The sequence below is a fragment of the Camelus ferus genome, chromosome 20 (genome assembly GCF_009834535.1).
Source record: "Camelus ferus isolate YT-003-E chromosome 20, BCGSAC_Cfer_1.0, whole genome shotgun sequence".
NCBI classification, from domain to species: domain Eukaryota; kingdom Metazoa; phylum Chordata; class Mammalia; order Artiodactyla; family Camelidae; genus Camelus; species Camelus ferus.
The window spans coordinates 26,606,925-26,633,825 of record NC_045715.1 but is presented as its reverse complement, the minus strand read 5'-3'; the positions used below and the strand labels follow the sequence as shown (position 1 = coordinate 26,633,825).

The following is a 26,901-nucleotide window of genomic DNA, read 5'->3' as shown; positions in this document are numbered from 1 at the left end:
CTAAGTTATCATCACAAGAAGGAAAACTTTTGAAAGAAGAGTTATTTGTGATCTTGCATTTGCTAAGTTTTCAGTTATATTAATTGAAAATGAAATTGCTAAAAATATAAAATTTGATGATCTTGTAAATGAATATGTAGAAAAACAAGTCAGGAAAATTATATGATCCATCAAGATATATTACTAAAGTTTTATTTTTTTAGTTTTATAAAATATAATACCGACTTCTTTTCAATTTGAAAGTTTATCATTACTCATGTGAAACTATTATTCATGTAATTGTAAGTAAGTACTATATTATAGGTACCAAATATTTTTAAAGGAAAAAGCTTTATATTTTAATATCTTTGATAGCACTTTTTCCTTTTCGAACAAGGGGCCCTGCATTTTTGTTACGTATTTGGCCTCGCCAATATTGTAACTAACCCTACCAAACAATCCCAAGGTCTGCCCAGGATCTGCTTCCTCCTTGTAAACAAAAAGACCCTTAACTTATGACTTTTTATCATCTTCTCATATTCTCCCCTTTGCTCACTGTGCTTCAGGTTTCAGCACTCCAAAAATCTTCAGCCTTAGGGCATCTGGCTATTTTCTCTGCCTGGAATGCTCTTCCCCCAGATAGGCACATAGCTCACACTGTCACCTGTTTAAACCCTCTGCTCAGATGGCATCTTCTTAATGAGGCATGCCCTAACCACCCTAGTGAATACTGCAGCCCACCCCTCCCCACCTACTACTGACCCCCCTACTTAGTCTACATTTTTTTTCCATAGCACTTTCCACCATCTGACATATATAATTTACCCATGTACTATGTCTGTTGTACATTATCTGTCTCCTCTGCTTGAATGTCAGCTTCACTAGGAAAGGGGTCTTTTTCTATTCTGTTCACCGATGATTCCCAAGCACCTATAACAGTGCGGCCCATAGTAGCTACCCAGTGAATATTTGTAAAATGAATGAGGTCTGAAATTATTAGATAAACATGCAGTTGCTGTGAAAGCCAGAATTATTCATGTAACTGCAATGTATTTTTCTTTGTTGTGCAGTAGGCAAATTAGATTCTTGATTCCTCAAATTGTTTACAGCTAATGCTTTTGTATTTCCATCCATTTTAATTAATGAAAATTCCTATTATGGAGCCATACACTGAATGCATGCTAATTAAATTGTGTTGTTCATATAATTGTAGTCATAAAAGACTTTCAGAACACTAAAAACTTTGTTATAAAAGCTTAAACAGTTGAAAAAGAAAGAAAACCCCAGTGGCTGAATTCTTTATTTGCTTGTTAAGAATATTTCTTCCCTTATGAGACGCTGTTTTGCCTCAATGTAAATGATGAAAGTAGTACAGTACGTTTTCACTTAGGAGTGTCTGTATTTTCAATCTTAATTTAGGTGCATAGCCAACTATGTTAGCAATTAGGAACTATTCTTATTCACAGATAAAAATCTGGGGTTTGGTTACTAAAGAAAAAGGGGAGAATGACTTTTGGGAGGCAATGAGGAGTCTCTGCCTCATGCTGTCTCCTAAAACACACACCAAGCATTGATCATGGAGCTGGAAGACCATGTGACCCAAGTAAGGAAAGCCTTAAAACCTCTGGATTTGTGCTAATTTGGTGCCTTTAAGAGCTCCCTTCCTTCTCTTGCCTAAGGCTTCAGACATGCTTTAAAGAGGTTCCTGGCTAATCTCAGAGCCCCACCGTGTACTGACTTTCCCTGGGCATTATGTGTGTGTTGATCCGGGGCCGGGCTGCTCTACGTACCATATGTGACTATTGCTTTCTCATCTCCTGTTCCCTCACCACCACCATTCTTCCTTACGTGAATTGAGTTTATAGACGAGAGTTTATGACCATTATCCTTTTGATGCTGAAAGGCTACTTCATGTCTATCCTAACTAGCTGGTGCATTATTGTATCCCTTTTTAAAGTGAGTTTTATATATATATATATATATAAAGTATAGCACACTCTTCTCTCATGAAAAAAAATATTGAGTACAACTCTTCTGTTTCATCTCACATATTGCAATTCCTTTAAGGAACAGTAAGAGTACGATAGGGTTGTATATTAAGTAGCTTCCAGTAAATGCATTAGAGTGTAGGTATGCTAAAAATATCTCCCCTTAGAGATTACTTGACAAAATAAGTAATGAACAGAGGTGCAGCAATATCTCAATGATAAAACCATCATTCTTCTTTGTTAGACACATATTTTATGTGAACTGTAAACATGTTCAAATATGTTTAAGGCCTCACTGTGATGAGTCATATATCATAACTTCAGTATATTGAAAAAACTGTTTGGCTATTTATCTGATGTTTTTAACTTCTGTTAAGATTAGAAGATGAAAAAGCGAGTATATGGAACTTCCTCAATGAAATTCTTTTTGAGCATGATTCTAAGTGACCTGTCACAGTGACCTTAAACTAAACCAAAGTCCATCATGTCCCCATATGGCCATCATGTCATGAAGAGAGTGGTAACCAGTTACTTTGGGGAAACTAGGTGTTTTGTTTTTTTTTAAATGAGCATAAAAAGACTCATTTTCTTTAGTTTCAAGTTTGAGGGTTTTTGTTTGTTTTTTTACTAAATTTACCACTTAAGCCTTTGTCTCCAGTTCAGTTCACCTCTTTCAGACATTCATCTCCTAATTCACTTTCAGTTAGGGTTGCCAGATTTAGCAAATGAAAATGCAGGATACTCAGTTAAATTTGAATTTCAGATAAACAATGAATAAACTTTTAGTATAAGTATGTCCTAAATGTTGCATGGGTCATCCTTATAGTAAAAAATTATTCAGTGTTTATCTGAAATTCAAATTTAACCGGGCATCCTGTGGTTTATCTGGCAACCCTACCTCCAGCCCTTGTTGCTGTGAAATTGTATGTTTTCTGCATTAAAGTTCACATCTCCATCAGTGGATTTCTTCTGACTGCATTTTCCCCTGCCTTTGGCTGTTTCCATCTGGATGGTGTTGTCTTCTCCCTTTGTTGCTTTATCAGGTTAACACAGTCACCCACCTGCCCTTCCTCCTCTTGATTCTCCTGTGGATGACATGGCAGTGTTTATGCTTGAACTTTGAGGTTATTCTGAGTCCTCCTCTACCCCTGTCCTCTGCATTTAGTTAATAACCAGTCCTGTCCATTCTTCCTTCATTGTCTGTTTCTCCCTCCCTTCCTTCTCCTCTTTCCCTCCACCTGGCTGTCTGTCTCTTTCTTGTCTGCACCTGTCTGTCCATTCCCCACACTATCCTCAGTTCAGGTCCCTGCTCACAAGTGGTCCCTGTGCGTCTGCTTTTCCAGCTGGCCTCCTGCTCTAGCCTATCGCCACCCAGATCATTTTGCAGTCCTGGTTCATCATTCTGAACTGTTGCACCCATCTTATTTCTTCCCAGCTGAAAACCTTCAGTAACTTACCGTTGTGTACAGAATGAAGTTTAAGCCCCTAATTTGAGGCCTCACATGCAAGACTTAGCAGAATTGGCCTCTGCCTATGTATCTTGTTGCATCATTACCTTGTACTAATGTTTATCACCCTTTTGGATTCACTTGCTCTTTCACCATGATATAATACTGAAAACCCCTTTAGAGATGTTTTAAATTATGTAATCATTTGGCATATAGAGTAAAAGAAAGAATTATCTAAGTTTATATTACTATATTAGTAAATGTTACATTATAACGTTTATTTCTAATAAAAACTTAATAAATACAAAGAAATGTTTTGACTTTTCCCCATTTGCCAAGTGATGCACAGTTTCTTGTGCTTTGAATTAATTAGATAATAAAAATATGATTTACTACCAAATTTAAGATGAGACCTTGCATTATGTTTGACTTTGTGACCAAATATATTTGGAAATGTACATTATTATTAAACTATGATACAGCAGCATTTCATGACCTGATGTTTAATTCTTACATTTTACACTTAAAAATTACCTTTTCATACTTTCAAAATTTTCATATCTTTCACAGAATGTTTCAAAGTGATAAGAGAGTAGGTTTCCGGTTGCAGTTTCCAAGCATTTTCTACAATGAGTATATTTCAGAACTAGATGGTCTTTATTCACAATAAATAAAAAGTCAGATTGTGTACAGTCCTCCACCTCCCCTCATGACTCTCCATTTGTTCTGTTGCAGAAGCCCAGGACTCAGGAGAGTATGCCCCAGACGTCTTTACCACACTTCTCTTACGGGTTTGTCTTGGTTACAAAATACTACAGCAGCTTCTTGTTTGGGCAATCTGAGAAAGGCTACAGCTAGTTTCTGTGATACTTCTTTTCTCCTAGATCATATTAAATTGAATAAATAAGGAATTCTTGGTGCCTGGTCTATATCAATCAAAATGAAAATAGGGGTATATTAATCTTGAACTGCAGTCGAGCTGAGCTAACCTTTACAACTGCTACCAATTGGTATGATGTAATTAATTGCAGCTAGTGTATATTTGTGGAAGTGAAGATGCTTAAAAGCATCAGGTGGTTTCAGTACATGGAAGTACTTGAGCTGGATCTCTTCGTTTGCCCCTGCAGACCTCTCATCTTCCCCTTTCCTGGTCTCTGTCCTGGTGGTTGGGCCTTGTGGGCTCATCTACCTGCTTCCTGCCCTCTGGCTTCTGGGTGGTTTCAGCCAATGGAAAGCCAGGAGGAAATCAGAGGGGAAGGGACAGTGAGGTCAAACACCCCCTCCACCCAGCTTTCTCCCTGCAGGGTCACCTTGGATTGGCTGTTTTCTTCAGGCTGAAGATCAGTTACTTCTCAAGGCAGCCTGCTCTCTGTAATTCTCTCTCCTTCTGGATTCCAGTAACCTTTCTTTCCCCTTGTACTTTTAAGACCTAGGGGTAATATCAAATCCACTACTAGTAGCCCTGGGTCTCAGCACTATTCTTTGGGGCTCCCCTGTATGTCCTACATTTTTGTAAAAAGGCTCTCAATGAATAGAGTGTGCTGTCTGTCTCCTGTTGGGATCCTCATTGATACCATGCTTCACATGCTAATTTAATCCCTTCAGTTATACTGTGAAGTCTGTATAAATAATGCCATCATTCTAGGGGAAAGGAAAGTGAAGCACGTAACCTGCAAAGGCCGCAGGGCTCTGATGTGGTAGAGCCAGAATTCAGGTGGGCCTCCAGGCTACATAGTCCTAACCATCATGCCGTGTCCGGGTATGATGATATGAGTGAGGTAGGATTTCATTGTTATTTGGGGAATATTCACAATAACAAAATATATTAACATGAACTATGTGGATGACAGATAAGGTTGATCAACCAAATTATCACCAGTGCTTTCAGCTCACCTAGTACTTTCATCTGAATACTTCAAAAGAGAGTGATTTTTTTCCCCCTGTTCCCCAGGAAAGATTGAAAGAATGATATTCTTTGAAGTTAAGGAATAAGAAGTTCAGATTTTACTTATTATCCTGAGCCTTGTTTGAAAAAAAAAATCTTTGCCAACAACTAAGTATTCTCTTTAAAATATGAACTCATCAAAGGCTCAAATTTAGCTTCTTTCTTTTCTTAAGAGCCTGACATTCAGAGTTGGTATTCATTTCTCACAGTGCCCTAGTTCTTACATAATTTCGGTCCCGTCAGTTCGTTCCCAGAACTGACGTAGTCATCACTTGTTGTCTTTGTGTTGGGGGATGTCTTCTTTTGCCCGGCCCCCCACGTCCACCACTCATTATTCATTGTTCATTGTCCTCCATGTTCTTCTGTGGTGGAACCTGTCACATTTTCCATCCTCTTGGCCTTGCATTGTGGGGCTGCTATTGAACGCAGCTGTAGTGTGTTGTTTCTGGACTCCAGGTACCCTTGGTTGCTACAGTGTGCCGCTTCTGGATGACTTATTTGGCAGTTACAATTTTTTCCAACACAGCAGCTTCCTAAAGCTTCATTTCTTCATGCTGAAATACTGAAAATAAAGAAACAGCCTTGTAACAATCCCTTTGGGATCCTTGGATCATTAAAACTTCATAGAGGGATAGCCTATAATTTTTTTGTGTGTGTGGTCTCAGGTCTACACAAACTTTAAAAATGCAGATTTTTAGGGGCTCAAAGAAGAAAAACATACATTTATGATTCAGGTGTTCTTGTTGTTAAAAATAGTACATTTGAATGAGTGGCTGTTTATAGTTTGGGTTTTGGGTGGTTATTCTGTAGTGAAGGTCCTGTTCTTGACAAATGTGCTTCCCAGTCATTTTTTCTAACGTGGGCGGTTGGGTCATGGGAGAAGGCCAGAGTTTCTTGGCAGTTCTCTCTCCTCGTTGCCTGGAACCCCGTACGATATTACCATGGGCTTAAATGGCCAAACTAGGGAATCTGACCAGAAGATTCCAATCTGTGAGCACAAGCAATCATTTATTTTTTTCTCAAACTGCTTACCTTGGTGTTGTATTTATTAAGAATTAAGATTTATTCTGAAATAAACTGTAGCTTTAAGACTGTGAAAGAAAGCTGCTGCTGAGAAGGTTTCAGTTTTGCCACATGGTTGTTGTAAATACTAGCAGCTTTTTGGTTCAATGTTTTTGCTTCGAGAGAGTATCTAAGTGCATTTTTGAAGATTTGCTCAAATAAATGAGGAGATTCTGGTTGCACCTACTTTGGGAAAACTGCCAAAAAAAAAAAAAAAAGACCAATGGGTGGTATCTTTTCTTTAAAAAAATTACCATTTTATGTACATTTGAGATCTAGACAGACCTATTAAGCTACACACCTTCTGAATACAGTTTACTCTATTGTCCTGGCAAAGACTAAGAGGAAGATGTCATGTGGAGCTATTTTGTTTATTTTCATCAAAAGGCCCTTTCATCTGCCATCCAAATAAGGGATATTTACATTCAGTGATGTTTCAAACACCCCAGTCCTCATTATAAAAGAACAAAATAAAAAAAAAAAAAGTCATTAAATTCAGTTAAAACAAAAATAAACTTATGCAGCAGATTTTGCATCATATTCATTATAAACTTCAATATTTGTGAATTTTAGTAGCAACAAAGGACAAGTAAGTACCGAGGTTGCCCAACCAGAGGAGAATAGGAGTAGAAGTTTCTCTGGGGGTTTGGAAAGTTGAAGTTGCTGTAGCCATTCAGCCACTGTAACTACCATCACGTGGGGCTGGACCCATGGCCAGGAAACGCCATTAATTCTTCCACCTCTTTTTCCCATTATATACCCAGGAAAGTCCTTTCTCTTGTTAAACCTAATCATCCACCTACTCCCCGCCCACACTTAGGCCACCGAATATTGCTAGAGTAAAACATTAATTGTGTTTCTTGGTCTTACTCTAAACTCATGCCCAACATGCTTCAAATAGAGATACAGCATAGCCTTACAGTCCAAACACACTTTCCTGGTGTTTGCTTTCTCACTCTTGGGGATGACTATTTCCCAATTTAATTCTTCTCAAACTTCCTATATTCCTTTCCCTTTCCCTTACTCTCAGCTGCTTCGTACTTCACTGAATAAATAAACCAATCAGACAAGTCCTACCTCATTCTCCCGCCACCAAATCTGCCAGCCTGCTTCTGTACCTAATTCTGTGGGCACTTCCTCTTTCAGTAGTTAGAGCGCCCCTGTCCTCCACTTGTTTTCCGAGGCCTTTTCTTGCTTTCTCACATGTGTTGCACTACAGTTTTCTTTCTGCAATGTCATTGATTTTTCATATCTGAGGGGTTGTTCTCATCAGTATGTTCTAGTATCTCCTATCATAAAATTAAACAATGCACTTCATTTACCCATGTCTCTTTCAGCGATTTCCCATTTCTATACTCCCTTTTCCCAGCAAAACTACCTGAAAAGAATTGTCTGTCTTTTTGTCTACACTTCTGTTTCTCTTCATTTCTTGACCCTTTCCAATTGGGCTTCTGTCTTCTCTGCCCTCCTGAGACTGTTCTTGTTGAGGTCTTTAGTGACCTCCATGTTGTCCAAAGCAATGGCCACATATCCGTTCTTGTGTTACTTGATCTTTAAGCAACATTTGACAGGGCTAACTTCTTCTTCTTTGAAATACTCTTTTACTGCTGGTTTTCCTAACATCACACAGTGGTGGCTCTAGAGGTGTCCCACTCAGGTGTCCCTTCATGAAAATATGCTTCAGGGTTATAGCTGAATGACAGCCTTCAGCTGTCATACCCTTAGATCCAACACACTGGAAACAGAGCTCAGGCTTCCTTGGAGTGTTCCTAGCCAATAACTGAGCATGAAGAGGGTACCAGATGGGACAGTCTTGCACTACATGAGATTCTTCTAATAGTTACATTGGATCAGTAAGTCCCCATTGGCCAGGCTGCATCTTTCTTAGAAATGAACTGTGGTCTGCAACTCTTTCTATTCAGTCTTTCCCCTCTCCTCCCCTTTGATAGATGTCAGACCTGCAAAACTTCTGAAAGTCTCTTCACCTACTATTTCTGATGCCTCCTCCTTTATATACCTCTTGTATGTCTAATCCCAGCATGGTGTCCCTTTGTAGAGGATCCAGGTGGACTCATACACCATCCTATTCCTGTACTCCCTCGTTTTCTTTGTCTCCTCTTCTCCATGAGCCCTTAACCCTGGTGGCTTCATCCTTCGACAGACTTTGTGATCTCATTCAGTCCCATGGTTTTAACTATGATCTTTGTGTCATTGACTATCAAATCTCTATCTCTAGCTCTGATCTCTCCCAGAACTCGACTCTATATCTAATCATGTTCTTGATGTCTCCACTTGGATGTATAATGGTCACCTAAAAGGTAACATATTTTCAGGAACTCTTGATCCTTATCCATAACTGCCCTTCTTCAATTGCCATCATCTCTGTAAATGGCTCCATTCTTTTTTTTTTAATATTTTTATTTATTTTGTTTGTTTGTAGGGTTTTGGGGAGGAGGTGATTAGGTTTATTTCTTTATTTAATGGAGGTGCTGGGGATTGAACCCAGGACCTCCTACATGCTAGGCACACACTCTACCACTGAGCTATACCCTCCCCACTGCTCCAGTCAGTCTTGATTGTTCTTTTCTTCATCTCTCATTAGCAGTTCCTATCGACTGAATTCTTAAGTATTTCCCAGATTGATCCATTTCTTCTCCAGCTTCACGATTGTCACCGTAATCAGTGTTGTAGCACCCTCCAATCCATTGGTCTCTTGCCCACTCATGGTCCATTCACCATTCAGTAGCCAAATGAGCCTTTAAAAAGATAGATTAGATCTAATCATTCCCCTGGTTACAGTACTACAAAGGCTCTTCATTCAATTTGAAATAAAACCCGATTGCCCCTGATGATGTTGACAAAACCCTAGGTAATTGGCCTCTCCTGATCTCTCATTCTTACCTCTTCCTTCCTCTTGCCACAATCACAGTGGCCTTCTTTCTGTTCCTAGAATAAGAAGAGGTTATTCTTGCCTTTGGGCCTATTATCTTATCCCTGAGTGTTCTTCCTTCTTGTCACTCAGATCTCAGCTTAACTGTTACCTCCTCAGAGAGCCTCTCTCTGACATCCCTATCTGAAGCAAGGTATCTAGTTACATTCTAATGCATCACCCTATTTTCATTCTCTTCATAGCATTTACATTTTCCTATCTTTTTCTTTCTTATTTGTTGTCTGTCTCCCCTCAACTAGAATGTAAGCCTCATGAGAACAGGGTCCTTTTCTGTCTTGGTTATTGCTGCATCCTCAGCACCTCCATGAATACCTAGTATGTAGTAAGCATTCCTCTATATCTGTGGAATGCTTCCATTGACAGAACTCATTATTTCTCCTCCATGAACATTCTTCCTTGAAAGAAAAAAGCATTGATTTTCCTAACTCTGCACTTCTGAACTTGTAGCTCTTATTATGTTCACCATTCCCTAAGATGTACTTTTCCTTAAATTTATATATAATGCCAATAGAGTTAAAAATCCCACTATAGTGAATTCCATGGGGTGTTCTATTGGATTTGTTCCAGTAGAATTTGTCACAAAGCAAGATATTACATTTCCAGTCTACAGGAACTAGGGGTAAAACAGCTGATTATCCATTTCTCTATAGGGTTTGGAAGGGAAAAACTCTTGACTCTGAAATGGGAGGTGAGTGAGGTCTAGTGAATCTCCTGCCTCTCTTGCCCAGGTTCCCTGCTATTCTACATGGAATGTTGGCTTTGGAGTTGGTTTTTTTGTTGTTGTTTTGCTGAATGATTTGAGTACTGAAAGAAGGGGTAGCTGAGGAAGAGAGAAAAATGATGAAAAGGCAATTACTATTTCGTGACAAGAAAAGATTCTAGGGTAATTTTTTAAAAGTTGAGCTAAACAGTGTTCTCTCTTACTTTTTATAGCATAATGAGGTACATCATCAGGTGGTTTTTACACATAAAATATGCGTGAATAAGGGCCAGAAAATGAAATAAGACAAAACAGAACACAGTTCCTAGTATGAAGTATTTGGTGCTGACAGTTTGTCGTAAACAGAGCAACGAAGGGTTTTGTTTTTGTTTTTAATTGTATATTATTCTGAAATGTAGAAACAGCTTTGATAAAAAGATCTTTCTTTCATTGTAGTGGTAATTGTGTTCAAATCTGGTTGTCAAATTTTTGTTTTAATGGCTCAAATGTTATGAGCCATATAAATATTATGTAATATAAAAATGTCCTCCTCACACCAGTCAGAATGGCCATCATTAAAAAGTCTACAAATAGTAAGTGCTGGAGAGAGTGTGGAAAAAAGGGACCCCTCCTACACTGTTGGTGGGAGTGTAAATTGGTGCAGCTACTATGGAGAACAGTATGGAGGTTCCTTAAAAAAATAAAAATAGAGTTACCTTATGGTCCAGCAATCCCACTTCTGGGCATTTATCCAGAGTATACTTTAATTCAAAAAGATACATGCAATTCAGTGTTCACAGCAGCACTATTTACAATAGCCAAGACATAGAAGCAACCTAAATGTCCATTGACAGATGAATGGATAATGATGTGGTCCATATACACACACACACACACACACACACACACACACACACACACACACACAATGGAATACTACTCAGCCATAAAAAAGCATGATATAATGCCATTTGCAGCAACACAGATGGACCTAGAGATTATCATAATAAGTAAAGTAAGTGAGACAGAGGAAGGCAAATATCATATGAAGTCATTTACATGTGGAATCTAAAAAAATGATACAAATGAACTTACTCACAAAACACAGGTAGACAAACAGACATAAAAACAAACTTATGGTTACCAAAAGGAAAAGTGGGGAGAGGGGTAAATTAGGAGTTTGGGATTAGCAGAAAAAAAATGTCCTTAGTTACTTCTAAAATTCATTTATTAAGGACTTTTCTGCTTCTCTCCGGTAGAACTGTTTATACCCTTTTCCTTGTATCCATGACACTTGATACAGGGCCCTTACCATGTTGTAATTGTACTTACCTGTCTGTATCCTACACAGTGAACATAAGGACAAGGACTGTGCTTATTCATTAGCATTTCCCACCTATACTGCCCCTTGAACTCCCTATCTTACCTGATAAAGTGATGCCTGGGGGAAAAGGGTTTTAAATACGTCTTTATGGAATGGTAGTGTCTGTTTTTATAGTTATCATAATCTGTTACTTAAATCATCCCTACATCTTATCCTGCTCTTGTTAACAAAGCTGCTTGCTTAATGGCCAGTTATTTCTAGTCTTTGTCCAGCTGTCAAAGTAGGGTGTGGTTTTAGCCGATCCCCAGCCTGTTATATTGTATTCTTCCTCTTCTAGTTCTTAGATTAAGATCTTCAGTGATAAGCCTATCTTGTCTTAAAAACACCTGAGCCATTTCCTTTCTACAGTTATATATATGCTTCAGTGGATTTTGTATTGATGTTGTCTTATTTTTCCCCAGTTATTTATCTTATTAGACTATAAGTTATTGGAAGGCCAATCTAAACCAGTCAGTGCACGCTCACTGAAAGTGCTGGGATAGGTACGGTGGTACTGGTACTGATGGATACTAAGGCACCATACCTGCTCCCGAGGAGCTGAGAGTTCGTTTCAGGAGTTAAAACTAACTGTACTTGCTTTATTTGAAATGCCAGACTTGTATGATATACCATTAAGTTATTAATAGCTTTCACGTAAGAAAAGAGATACTGCCATGCGGTATCTGTGCACTGATTATAAGGCTGATCTCAAATTCAGAAACATGGCATTCTGGATAGCATTCCAGAGAGATGGAATGACATGTACAAAACTCTAAAGGAATTTAAGAAGCCAAAGGATCTATCTAGAAGCTCAGGACAGATGATCCTTCTGTTATTTTTCTTCTGTCCTTCTTGCCCTCTCCCCACAGTTGCCCGCCGCCCAGGTGATAAGGTAAGCGTCAGTGAAGATAATACCTCCCTAATGCTTCCATTAAAATGATATAAGGTAGACAAATTAATTGGACTCTCTAAAAAGGGACACTGAGAGATTGTAAATTTGCAAATGTAAATTCATACATCAGTACACACAGCACTGTTTTCCACACAAGTAGTTATTCTATAAACCAATTAAATGATGGCTCCCTTTTGTCCTTATCTGTTTTTATAACAGTAGAACTGTAATTATATTTACAGACTGATGTTTGGGCCAAGTCTGCCTATAAATATGTTAGTTATAAATTTAGCCCATTTTATGATTTCAACATGTGCTTTGTTATTTATTTTTCCTTCTAGAATGCTGCTCTCATTTGTTTGTTGAACATCAGTATACAAGTTCTTTTTCTTTTCCCCACGGTGAATGTCTGGGAGGAAATACTGCTGCCTGGCAGAGGGTACTGGGGCCTTGTATGATTTATTTCTTCTAATTTTATTCCATTGTTAAGACTCCAAAATGTTACAGAAACTTAAGTAGTTTTAAGTTAATTCTTTTGAAATCTAGCCTTCTGCTCATCTTTCAGACTGAACAGAGCCCTGACACGTCTGAGGTTTAGGAAAACTTGGCTCCAGTTGATGGGGTGGGGGTCTAATATAGGTCTTTGATGCTGAGTGAAATTCAGTGGTTTTGGCTCATGGGAATTTGTGCAAAATTGTTGGTTTGTTTGATTTGGTTCCCTTTGGACTACACCCATGAAGTTTTCTTTGGGTTTAGCTTGGTGATCCCCACCCCACACCAAACTCAAAGTGGAACCCAGTGGGAATGTTGAGGTTTATACCTCAAGCTATAACTCATCCTAGAGCTTTACCCAGTTTTGAAAAAAGAGAGGAAAAAAAAGCCTGGATTTTAAATCTTTGAGTGAAATATTTATTGAAACTAGACTAAACAATCCCGAGGTTAGTTGGGATCTTAGAGGTCATTTGACCAGACTCTCCACCTGATGCGTGATTCCAAGGAACAATTTCAGATTGTTTCAAGTCTTTTAATAGCTAATTAACTTCTATGCAGGACTCCATGTTTGTCTTTTGGTTCAAGCTTGTTGACTTTGTGGTCCAAGTTTACCGTTTCTGTAGAATTTTGTTTTTCTTTTCCATCTATCAAGAACCAATGTAGATATTGACAGGCACATGTAGAATAGATAAACAAGATTATACTGTATAGCACAGGAAAATATATACAAGATCTTGTAGTAGCTCACAGCGAAAAAAAAAATGTGACAGTGAATGTATGTATGTTCATGTATAACTGAAAAATTGTGCTCTACACTGGAAATTGACACAACGTTGTAAAATGACTATAACGCAATAAAAAAGAATGTTTAAAAAAACAAAAGGACCAATGGAGATGTATAAAAACTTTCAGATACATATACTTCTACTTGTAGTTCTATTTATTTCTTGTATACTTGGGAGGTTATGTTTTCATTTAGAATTGCTTCACCTTCATGTGGGATATATAAAAATATAATTTCCATCTTTTAATTTTTATTTATTTTTTATTGAAATATAGTTGATTTATAAATTTTCCATCTTTTTAATTTTAAACTTTACATGTTCTTGTGTCTTAGTTGTGTCTCTTTAGAAATGATGTATGGATGACTTACTTTTTTACCCAAGTTTTAGTCAATTTAGTGATTACTGATACTTGCAATTGTTTCTGTCATATTTACATTTTATTTATACTTTCTTGTTGCTTTTCTCCCCCCTCTTTATTCCTACCTTCAGTTTTGTTGACCTATGTTTTCTTATTTATTTTCTTCACTTCTTATATCTGGAAATTTTATATTATCTTTCTCTTTTTCTTAGTAGTAGTCATTAAAAATTTAGAAGCATACTTGACTTCATAAAGTCTAAAATTAACATTTCTAACTTCTGATCTTTATGATTAACTTTAGTCATATTTCTCCAGTTTTATCTTATTGTTACTTGTTTTAATTCCACTTTGTTTTATATGACTCAATTAATCATCATTATTGTTATTTTGTAAAAGAAACCAGTAAATGTTTAGATTTTCCCAGTTTCCTTGCTCAGTGTTGTCTTTTTTCACTACTTCTTTCTGTTCTCAATCTCCTGGTTCCTGAAGTACGTCCTTTGGTAGCTCATTCAGAGAGAGAGGTCTATTATTGATTAATTCTGTGAGCATTTATTTAATTTAATTTACATATTAGCTGAGTTTGGAATTCTTGGTTGAGAGTTATGTTTTCTCAGTGCTTTGAAGATATCATTCCATCCCCTTTTAACTTTTGCTTTTGAGAAGTCTGCTTTAGTCTAACTGGCTTTTTGTAGGCAATGTCTTTCCTTGCATTGTTTTTAAGAGTTTTACTTTGTGTGTGTGTTCTGTGGTTTCATAATGATGTGTCTCCATGTGGATTTATTTTTATATATCCTACTTAGGACACATGCTTCCTAAATCTGAGGATTCACGTCTGTCATCAATTCTGAAAAATTCTCAGCTATTCTTTCTTTGAATAGTTTCTCTCCTCCATTCTCTTTAGTGTCCACTTCTGTAACTCATGTTAAACATTCATTTTCCTTTGTATTCAATGGTATTTCTTGCATTTAAAAAATATGTATTTTCTATCTTTGTATTGCTCTTTGTTGCATTTTGTGTAATTTCCTCCATTACTCTCTCTTAGTTCACAAAGTCTTTCCTCACCTATGCTTAATCTGTTTAACACTTACATTGAATTTTTAAAATTTCAATGCTTATATCCTCATTTTTAGAAGTTCCTGTCTGATCATTTTTCTTCTATCTGTCCTTGCTTTCATTATGTATTGCTATTTTATTATTTTTATTACTTATTTTAAGTATTTTAACACATTGATTGCATAGTCTTTATATCTAAAGCTCTTGTAGGTCTGAACTTGCTGTTTGTTACACCTACTGACTATTTTCTATAGGCTGTGCCCTTGCAGGTTTTGTTATTTTGGATTGTGAGCTCATCTTCAGTGGAGCTTGGTCTGTTGGCATTCTATTCTATAGCATTTAAGGGCACGTCAATATAACTAGATTTATTTTTGCTTCTGCCTGCTGCCCTAGGGCTGTCATCAGCTTAAAACCACTTTTTATCTTAATTTCAGCAATTGATGTTTGCATACCACTTGAGTAGAGAAAATTTATACCTCAGTTATACATATGAGTAGGTCAATGGTTACAAATGCTGAAAGAAGACTTCTTTTCCCACCCATAGTTCAGGCAGAGACAGACAAATTTCCTTGCCATTTCCTATGCTGATAGGTGGGTATGAGTTTTTTTTTCTTGTTCATTACTTTAGTGGTGTCCCCAGGTTTATAAGGAATCTTGTTTCAAAATACCCAGTTCATATTGGTCTAAACTGTGGTTACTCATACCAGCATTCTTTTCCGATCCCCATACTCCTAGGATTGCTCTAGTGTTTGCTCATACACTTTTACTTTTTCATTTACTTCTTTGTTTTTGGTCTGTAGATATTTTCCTTACTTTTTTGAGGGAGGGCACAAATTTAGCTATGCACATTGGAAGGTATACATTATATTTTGTCCAGAATTTCTAAGTAGATTTTAGAAAGAGCAATTTCATGCTTTCTGATCAGCCATAGGGGGAGAATTGGAACTCTTAGTTGTTTCACATTTCCCAATTCTGTACTAATGCAATTGGTTTGTTTGTTGTTATTACTGAGCTGCAGGACTTTCTATTGGTCTTTGTTATGTTTGTATTGTTGTTGTCACTAAGTCTGCAGCCTCATTCTAGCTTCTTTAAAAATCCTGACTCAGTTATCTAGTACACTAGTTTTACCTCCTAGATCCTAGTCATTTGTATGTTTGAGGTATGTACCATCTTGTTTTCCATAAGTGTTTGATAAGAATGTTAAAGCAGAGAAGTTCCTGTGCACAGCCTAGGGATGTGCCCTAAGTATCTCTCTGTCAGTGGACATTGATCAGAACTCTTTGAAATTACTTACAAATGTGTCCAACTCTGTTACTCATTTCAGCTTGTTTCTATATTTGGTTCACAAGGCATATTCTTAGTGCACTTGCTTGGCTCAGTCCGATTCATTTCTGCCAATATTTCTGAGCATACCCCGTGTACCATGTGTGTACTGTATGCACCAAAGACTTGAAGAAGGATAAGCCATAGCTCCTTCATTCATGACACTCATAGCCTGGTAGAGGAGAAATTCAGGTGAGCAAACAGACTGGCCATGTGATAATCTCTTCCTGTATTTTGCTCAGGATCAACTTCTGACTGATCTAGAGCCTATAGCATCCATCCCCTTTGCTTTTTTTTTTTTTTTTTTTTTTTTTGCTGTAGACATATCAATTGAGTTTATACAATTAATCTGTGGGGAAAGTTTCACAAGGCTAATTTCCATGTCTCTTCTCTCTATAATCGTCTGTGAATAAATTCATTTTGGTACTTTATAGTCCTACCTTTCAGAGTATTTTTACATCAACAAAGAATACTAAAAATATTGGACACATGTTAAGTTACTTTCAAATATTCTTTTCTTTTTATTCTTTTTCTATTTTCCCCCTTAGTTACAAATTTTCTCAAAATTGTCTTTTCTTCACACTTCCTCTTTCCCAGAAATGCAGTACAATATAGATTGTCTGACATCAGTTTGATCTTTTTTGGTCTGATCCCTCATGTTGACTTTTTCATTCAGGTTTTCCTACTTGGTCCAAGACTTCTGCTCATTTTTTGTTGTTCGTCTTTGAAAATTTGTTAGGCAGACTAATGATGCAACCACATTTTCAGTGAAAGAACTTAATTTAGTTAAGAAATAAATCCTTATCTGGACTAGAAATTTTGAATTTGATCTTTATTCTTTTCTCTCTGTAACCCCAATGAAAATTCATAAATCAAGAAGTCCTGACAATATTTCCCCTTCAAAGCACTTCATATCTGCTCCCAGTATTTTATTCCCATATTTAGTGCCCTAGCCCACACCCTTACCCTTTCCCACCTGATAATTGGATAATTTCCTAAATGTTTTTCTTATCTGCTGACTTTAATCTTAGTGTTGTGTTTTCCATATTGTAATTCAGAACCTAGTAGGTTGTGAAATCAATTTACTTCTTTGTGACCAGAAGTTTTTAATGATATAAAGTGGAAGAGAGACAATATTAGAGTTCATGGCTATAATAAGGGTGTTTTTTCATGAAATTTTTGAGATGCAGATATAGATATATACATATATCTATATCTCAACTGTTAACTTGCCACCTGTAATAGACGATGATAATTGTATGGGTTTTGTCATTTGGAGGGGCATCTATCTAGCTTTCAAACCTTTTCCTATGTTTAGAGAACTATGTATGGTTTGAGTCTTGGTAGGAGGTAGGGCCTGCCTTGCATTAGAGAACCTTAAAAAAGCAGTCTAGCTTTTCCAGGACCACTTGCAGCTATGGTGCTGCTGGCAGTGGCCATGACACTGGCATTTGGCTTTCTAGGCAGCAGAGGTTGGCAGCCTGAGCTGTGGCATACAATGCGGTAGCACTGGGGTCCTCATCAGAATGGTTGTGGGCATAGTTTGGGAGTTTCTAGTGTCTAGCCTCCTTTTGCTCCTGCTTATTTTCTGAGTCTAGTACTCTAAATGTCCTGGAGATTGTAAGAGCTACTCCATTTCCATTCCATCAGCGTCTTTCCTACTTACTATGGACTGAATTGTGCCCCTACCCTCAATTCATGTTGAAGCTCTAGCTTAGCCCTCGATGTGACTGTGTCTGGAGATGGGGTCTTTAGGAGGTAATTCAGGTTAAATGAGGTTATAAGAGTGGGGCTATACTCAGATAGCACTATGGCCTTATGAAAAGAGGAAGAGAGGAAGATCTTTTTCTCTTAGCTGTATGTGGACACAGGAGAAGGAGAGAGCTGCGAGCCAGGAAGGGAGCTCTCACCTGAAACCACACCCTGCTGGACCTTCATATCTTGGGCTTTCTAGCCTCCAGAACTGTGAGAAATAAATTGTGTTGTTTAAGCCCCCCAGTCTGTGGTGTTTTGTCATGGCAGCTGAGCTGACAAATGCAGATTGTGGTACAGAGAAGTGGAGAGTGGCAACACCCTTTCACGAAAAGAGGGAGGCTAAGCCCTGCGGACTTCTCAGAGCATCACTGTGGAGTGGGGACTCTCTCCCCTGTTGGAGCAGAGACCTGGGGTAGCTTTTCCACTATTGGACCCTTTCTCAGTGATTTCTAGGAGAGTAGGTCATCTGCTTTTCACTCCCTCCTGCCTGAGCTACTCAGAAAGGCAGTTTTAAAGGAAGAGAAGCAAACAATATATAGTTTGCCATCACTGGCAACATTTCCACGTGACTAAGTGAGCTAGAGTCCAGGCTGAAGACCCAGGAGCCTCACTGACAGCACCTACCACCTCTGCCCTGGCCTGGCCGCTGGCTGTGACCATGGGCCCCATCCTGCATCACCAAAGGTACCAGCACACTGCTAGACATGTCTGCTCTAGTCCCTTAAACTTTTGTTTGAGGTACAAAGCCTGAGTACCTCACATGGCAGAGATCAGTCAGGCGACAGAAAAAAGCCTGAGTTTATTATGACAAAGTTTTGAAAGTAGCTGGCTATGAATGAACAGTAATGTTTTCAGAAGAAAATAAACTGAGAATGGACCTGTGTGAGATGTGGAAAATATTTTAAAGCAAAGGAAATGATTCACCACCTCAAAGACGTGGCACTTAGATGAATTATGCAGGTCAGTTTTTAACTTCTGTGGACAGCCTCTATGTCTTAGAGAAATCCATATGTGTGTGCTTTGCATAATGCTCACAGAGGACTATTTAATATTAGGATTCAGAAAGAAAGGAACCTCTTTAAATGATTTTAGCCATTTCCTCTAAGAATCAGAGTGGTGGGCAAGGGATAGTATGCCTTGTGGAGTTGAGCTTTGTTTACATAGTGGATGCTTTGTAAAGTAATTAAAAAGTGACCTTTGAAGCATTTAGCTTGGTTTGTTTTGTTAGATTTTCTCATCTATTTTTTTTCCTCTCAGGTCTGTTTTTGCAACTTCTCATAACATCTAAGCGAATGCTTTAAGAGAATATATTTTATCCTTTATTTCATGACTCAGATGTACAGGTATTAAGTAAAAATAAATAAATAATTTTGAAAAGTAAATATTTAGGTTACAGTCTAGCCATTACCTGAGTAAGGATTTTATGGTATAGTCAAAGTCCTCAATATTTAATTTTAGGAATAAATGTTTCAGTGATTTTTATAATTTTAGATATTTTTCCAGATAAATTCATTCTCAGATTCTTCTTTCATTTCTGAAAAGAGGCGAAAATAATATATATTCACAGAATAGTTTTACTACATTGAAATTAACATTAAATATTACTTAAAATGATAATGGAGGAGGGTTTGAATTACATTTCTGTATCTCATTTGAGAGACTTAAAGAATAATTCATTTAATTTAGAGGACCCAAATGAACAGAACAGAAGCAGTCAGGGAAATGAGGTGTCCTAGAGTTCTGGGTACAGAAGGCCTGAGCAATTAAATTTGATGAAAAGTGAAATGGCTGCAATGTTAGGTAATGAGCTTCTCATCATAGGAAGTATTCAAGCTGAGGGCAAATGATCTTATATCAAGGATCCTGGCATGTATTTCTGTCTCTGCATTTTGTGGGGAGGTGTTCAGTAGGGAGAGACTTCTGAGAGTTCTGTGGATTCTGAGACAAAACTTCTAAGTAGTTTTCAGTTTGTCATAACTGTACATTTTTTTTTTTGGATGAGTCATCGTTTGAACTCATCCTATGATCACTTTTCTTTTGCAAACAGAACCAGTAAAAGAAATTGCTCTTAGTTATTTAAGATGCAGTTGAATACTTAGCTTTTCTAATTTTCTAAGCCTGAAATAAACCACTAGGGGACAAAGGATTTCTTCAAATTTTGAAAGGCACGCAAGAAGGTCTGTCTAACTTGTTATGCTCACAACTTTAACTCAGGCTAGAGATTCCCTCTCGATCTCCTACGCTGGTAATTGAATCTTGCTCATGGCCGGCTCATGTTCTTTCTTTCCATATCTAATTCACTGCCAAGCATGTTTCACATACTTTGATGCTAAGTCAACTGTTGTGAAAAACACTGTGTATTCTGAGGCCATGGAAACTTGATTTACTTAGAAATACCGTGAGAGGAGCTATAATGACAGCTCCTTCCACATGCAGCCATCTGACAGTAAAATGTTAAGGGGTAAAAAAGCTTAATAGTTTTCTGTCTCGGAATCAAGGCTGCCATCATGTGGGGAAATTAGAGGTAATTGTCATGCCATTGTCTAAGGCTGAGTGATATTTCCAGAGATGGTGATCCTCAGGATACCAAATTTCCTATCTCTGTCTCAGGTTTCTGTCTTCCACCCTCAAAATGCCAAGCTTGAACTCTCTGAGCTGCTCCTCCTTATCCTGACAATCCTATGAAATCCTTTCATTCTCTGTCTCCTTCCCCTCCTGCTTTATTATTTTTCTTCATAGCATTTACCACCACATGAAATTATATTATTATGTACAGCGTTTATTTTTCTGAAGTGGTATTAGTTCTGATCCTAATCATTTACCCTTGAGCATTAAGTCCCATGTGGACAGGGAACCCGTATGTCTCGGTCACCACTATACCCCCCAGCTTGTAGAGTACTAGCGCTCATTAGGTACTAGGAATACATCTTTCACCATTTTTATTGGCTCACATGTCGGCTCGAGTGTCTAGTAGTGTCTAGACATTGTATTGATTTAGATAACCTGTCTTGAAACTACACTTTCTCATCTGACATGATTTTTTACCACCCCTCAATCCTCTCTTTTGCTGTCATTATAAGATATTCTCCTCAGTCTACAGTTTTAAGAGAAGTCAAATCTCATAGCTTAAAAAAAAAAAATGAAAGGCACTTGCATCCTCAGACTTGTCTCTGTCTTTTTACTCTCTGCTCCTGGTGATTACTTCCCTTCCCAGCTCAGGTCCTGGAAGTGACAGTCTGCTCTGGCTGCCTTGGTCTCATTCCCTCCAAAATCCTCAGGAGCTTGATTTGTGCTATACTCATATTTCATAAGTTCCTCTCTTCAACGTATGTTTTTCCTGGAGCTTCTCATAGTCAAATCTAGAAGTGCCCACATTTTGCTCAATCTGACCTTATCCACGTGATCCAACACCACACAACCAGCCATGCTTCTGCTTTGCTTTCAGTAGCACGTGAGACATCTTCCTGAGGGAACCCTGAGGCTGGTTAGTTTTACTTCTGACTCTGCAATGTACCACCAACTCCCTGCTTCTTTCTTCCTATGATCCATCTACAATCACTGACCAAGGAACAAATCCTTATACTCCCAACTTGAATTCTTGTTATCTGCAGTGTTCCTTGGCAATCTTTTTTCAAAATTTAGATTTCTTTAAATCTACAAATAGGCTAGAACACAGGTTTTTCCATTAGTGTTGGTGTGACTGGTCATGTGAATTGGATCTTCAGAATGATACGAAGTTGAAATTGAAGAAACTGCTCCAGATGGATTCCCAGTTCAAAACCTGACATGCGTGTATTCATTTGCCAAGTGGTTTTGACTGCCTGCTATATGCAGGCGTTGTTTTAGGCTCTGAGGACACCACAGCAGAGAAAGTTCCCACTTTCTTGGAGCTTACTTTCAGTTTGAGAATTTTATTGTCCAAGGGGAATTTTTAAAAGGATTTCTTACATTTAATTGGGTTTTAAATTAAAATTTAATCTATTAAAGCTGTGCATTCAGAAACTTACTTCAATCTACAAATTTTATGATTCTATTTTTAAATCTAATCATTTTTATATAAAAATAAGAACAGTCTCATTTACTATTTCATTAACACTTGGTTAATTCAAGTTTAAGAGTTGAAAGTTCTCTAAACAGTTCTGATTTCAGTTTAGGTGATCCAGTTCCCTTAAACATAAACCTCATGTATTTGTTTAATGTACCTGGTTTCTCAAGCATGTCAACTGTTTGTTAAGGCAGACTTACAAACCTAACAAGCAAATCATTCTAAGAACATACGCAGTTTAAAAAATAATAATAATCAAACATATATACATAGTAAATCAACCTCTCTTAAACATTTCCACTCTATTTCCAAAATTAAATCAAATGTTCTTACACCTTTTTATTTAATATCACAAGTCTGAAATCAATTACGTTTCAAATTGAAATGATAATCTTTTAAGTATTTCAAACTCTTTAAATAAATATACCTAGAATATCCCCGCGATATGTAAATTACTCTTAAATGTATTCCATACAAGTATTAACAGTATGGGTTTGATTTACTTTGTTATCTCTATTCTTACTTATTTAAACTTTCCTAGAGTGGCAAAGTTACCAGCACAATGAAGGTAAGTTACTCTACTGTGTCTGACTGGCTGAGGTTACTAGGTTGAAAATAAAAATATCCTTCTGCTGAATTACTGCTTAGAGATTGGCCTGATTTGTGTTTTTCAAAGATGGTTCCTAGTAGCTGGGGTGAAGAATGAGAGATGTCAGCAGATATCTAACCATCTTGTAGTGACTTCTTGGTCTTTTTAACTATTCATCGGCTTCTTTGTGGGAAGGGACTTTATTTATTTCTCTTAGGTTCATTACGTTTCCAAGACTTTGTTACCTCTTGCACCCTTCTATTCTTGCCCATATCACATGCCTTTAAAAAAATCCTTTTCTGTCCTTGATTTTCATTTCCTTCCAGTTCTGCTAGTAGAGGTAAGGTGGGATGCTTCACGTTCTAAGGGTGGAAGAAAATCAAGCCCCACCAAGAAAATGGGATGGGGATTGGACTTAGCAGAGAAAAAGGAAAACAAAAGAAGGAAGATACTCTTGACACATAGGTATAGACAAAAATCTAAAGGTATAAATAGCATATGTTAACCTGGGTTATCTTTGTGGGACAAGGTTATGAGGACTTTGACTGTCTACTCTACACTGTGTTTTTGACAGAAACGTATACCATTTCTATAATCACAGAAATTTTATAAAAGAAATGCAAATCAAGGTGATTACTGTGGCAATGGAATCAAAAAGGCTTTAAGAGGATGGTGGAAGCAAATCAGACTACCCTTTTAAAATTATTATTATTATTATTAAATCTTCTATCAATAGATAATTGTAGAGTAAGAATAGCTTTTGTAATAGCAGACTTTGATGTGTCTTTCAGACTGTGAGTGATAGTCCCTGTGTGCAGGTTCCTACATATATAAGCCTTTAGCATGATTGATTTCATAGAACAATATTTACAGTGAAAGTAGAACCCATTTGGACTTTGCAGCTCTCACTGGGAGACCAGCAGTACAATTAACAAGTATGTAAGCACCAGCTTTTTGTATGAAACGCTACAAGGTGCTGTCATGGGATTTACAGGGAGTGAAAAGGAAGCTATCACTTGCCTTAGAAAGCTTGATGTAATTATGGAATCATTCATAATGGCCTTGTTGACCAGAATAACTGTGTTTTAACTTTCTGCTTATTTGGAAAGAAAATGGAAGCTTCTGGATCATATTAGTCTACTTAGACAATGTTATTATCTCACGCTAACAGTATTTTGAAGTTGCTGTAAAGTTCTTTCACAAGGGTGCCAGTGCTGAGCATGTTTAGACTGATGACATTCATATTACTGAATAGAATAAACTGAATATTGAGGCTCCTCAGCTCAACAAAACTTGGCTCTATAAAGTGTGTTTTAGATGGCCTGGGGAAAAAGTGCAAGATTCTGGCTGTTGAAGTAAAGCCTCATTGACAAAATTGTCATTTTATATATCTGAACTTAGCAACCTGCCCTTCACAGCCTCCAAAGAGACATTAGCAACACAACTAGGCCTCTTACACACTCATAGGTGGCTGCTCCCACAATATCCTGATCCAATTTGATGATTCCCCTAAGTGACTGAGTAAGACCCTGTGGTTAGGACTTCCCCTCCAGGCGTAGACTAGGTTGTACCCTCCATGTGTGCTGCGATAGCACATGGATTTTCTTTATTTATATTATATTGTACCTAGATCAGTACCGTGGAAGGAGGGGAATCATAAATGTTTGTTGGAATAAATGGATGAATGAAGGGATAAATAATAGACTATCAACACATTTTTGAAGCAATTTTGATGAAACATTTATTCTACATACATGAATTTATGAGTAAATATGATATGGCTTGTTTTCAGCATAGCCAAATTGAAGCCATTGCTTTGAGGCTAAGTAAATCATACGAAGTACAATTTTTCTGACTCATATCATGGTGTAATGAGCTGATCAGCCATGACTTGATCAAGCATGAACATGGTGAAAAAGCCAGTTTGACTGTTGACTGACCGGTGCAGTGGTAGCATAGAGAACAGGTCTTTCCCTGTAATCTGCTGCTTTGCCAGCCTTAGACTTGTGGCCACATTTAAGGAAAGAAACCCAGATTAATGAGATGATATTCTGAATACTGAAACAAAATAGGACATATGTTTTCTGTATGTAGCACTTTCTTGGCCCAGATATTCTTAAGTAACTGTTGGAAAATTGCTATAAAATACTTAGAGAATTGGTCCCATTGTATGAGCCTTTATGGTACAGTGTAACCTCTGGTTGGGGGACCACATGTTAGAGTCACATAGGGGCCAGTTTTCCGGTTTAAATTTCAGCACAAAGGATTTACTGGAGGTATTGGGAAGATTTCATGACAGAGCTATTTAATACTAGAGAAAGTTATTAGGAGCAATTGTGGATTCTCTTGGCAGGCTTTAAATATAGTTCAGTTTCTCCTCTGTCCAGGAGAGTTTGTGTGGACCTACCTGAGAACAGAAGGACAAACCAGACTGGTCATTCTAGCCCAAAGTTTTTGTAATTCCTTACAACCCAAGAGGAAGCTCTGGTCCTTAAATGACTTAGTAGTTGTTTCTCCTATATTCAAATAAGAGCCACACACCGTTGCTGGACTGCTGACTGCCCCCTGTGTGAAGACCTTCATTACTGAGTTTTGTTTTCATTCACACTAAACATTTTCACTTGAGTGGAAATACATGTGCTAAGCCTCAGATCACAGGGAAATTATTTAATGTATAACTCTAAACTTAATATGCTAAGTTAAGTAGTAGTAGAACAAAATAAGTTTTTTTCCCCTTCATTTGTGAAACAAATTATGCACTTCAGGAGAGGTAGGTGCTCATTTCCAAGCTGACAAAATTCTTTCTAAAATTTTTGCATTGAAAGAATTTAGGGAGAAAATAAAATAGTAAATAGAATTTAAAAGATGTTGTAAGATGTTTAGGTATAATCTGCTCTTTCAGCCATTACAGAATTTTCAAGATACCTAATAAGATCATGTACTTCTCTTATTTTGGAAATAGGTATTTTCTATATTTTTGTTTTAATTTTTTGAACTAAGAATATACTGAAAATATATAGCAATTTTTTAATGCAGTACAGAGATGTTTTTAATGCAATGTGAATATTTGACTTTGAACTACCTGAATATTTAAATGAAACAGGCTCTGTTCCAACTTCCCTCTGCATGTATCCATTATGTATATGGAAAATAGATCATACTAGTGTGTAGTTCTTTAAAAATAAAAATAGGCATGCTAACCAAGATGAGCATTTGGACTGTTTATGTGTGTGTTCTTTTTGTGTTCCAGCTCAACTTAACCTTTTAGTATCTGAACTTAGCACATGTTAAGATTGTCTTAACTCTACAGACTGCCGAATGCCTGTGTGGAAAGCAAATATTTGTATACCTAATCACTTATTTCCATCAAATTCCTTTATTATTTTACAGGTGAAATTTTAAAAATATATTGGTTTTAAGACAAAATAACCTTAAAAACTTTAAGTTAAGAGAGAATTTGTGATATTGCACAACTCTTGTAAGTGTCAGAGAAATAATCATGTAATTGTATCCACTCTATTTGTAAAAATACAGGACAAAGTTAAGTCCATTCTATCCCTGGAGATTTAGTTGTTTGGTCATGCTGACTATGCTAATCTTTTAAATAATGAACAGATTTCTACATGACTCCAAGCTTCCTAAGAATAGATGCAATGATTGATTCATCAAACCCTCCTCCCTTCCTTTCTTCCTTCTTCTCTCCAAATTTCTCTTCCTTTGGCCCACTGGTTTTGTTGAATGCCTGTAGACTCCTAGTTACTGTGATCTAGTTGATTCTGGATTGATTAAGACAGAATTTCTGTCCACAAGGAGAACACAGTCTTATGGGTCAAGTGGACAAAAAAAAAACAATCACTTATTAATTGGGTGGAAGTGTAATGAGTGGAGGAAGGACGCAGAAGAGGAGCCTCAGTGCTTTCGTACAATGGTGGTGGGAAGTTGAGAGTGACTGTGGAGAAGCAATAGTCAGAAAGAACTGTGAAGAGCAGGGAGTAATGGAACTGAGTCTGAGACTTGGAGATTTAGGTGTTATACAAGCCAGTACTTGTGAGGAAAGAAGGAATTTGGTTGAGACAGATGGTTGGAGGGTGAGATTTCTGGGTAGTGGGGCAACTTGACTTTTCACACAAACAACTTAAATTAAGTATGGATGACTATGTGGGAAACTTATGGG

The 26,901-nt window shown here is 37.4% G+C and overlaps 1 protein-coding gene and 1 long non-coding RNA gene across 8 annotated transcripts in view; one reads left to right on the top strand and one right to left on the bottom strand.

Annotated features, from left to right (window-relative positions):
* KIF6 (kinesin family member 6) overlaps positions 1-26,901 on the top strand; it is a 296,241-nt gene that overhangs the window by 23,486 nt on the left and 245,854 nt on the right. The gene's annotated exons all lie outside the window — the stretch shown is intronic.
* The window catches only part of LOC116658268, a 100,568-nt gene continuing 77,511 nt past the window's right edge, over positions 3,845-26,901 (bottom strand). The window contains exon 4 of the long non-coding RNA XR_004313570.1: positions 3,845-5,922. This is a non-coding gene — a long non-coding RNA (uncharacterized LOC116658268). The remainder of the gene's footprint in view (positions 5,923-26,901) is intronic.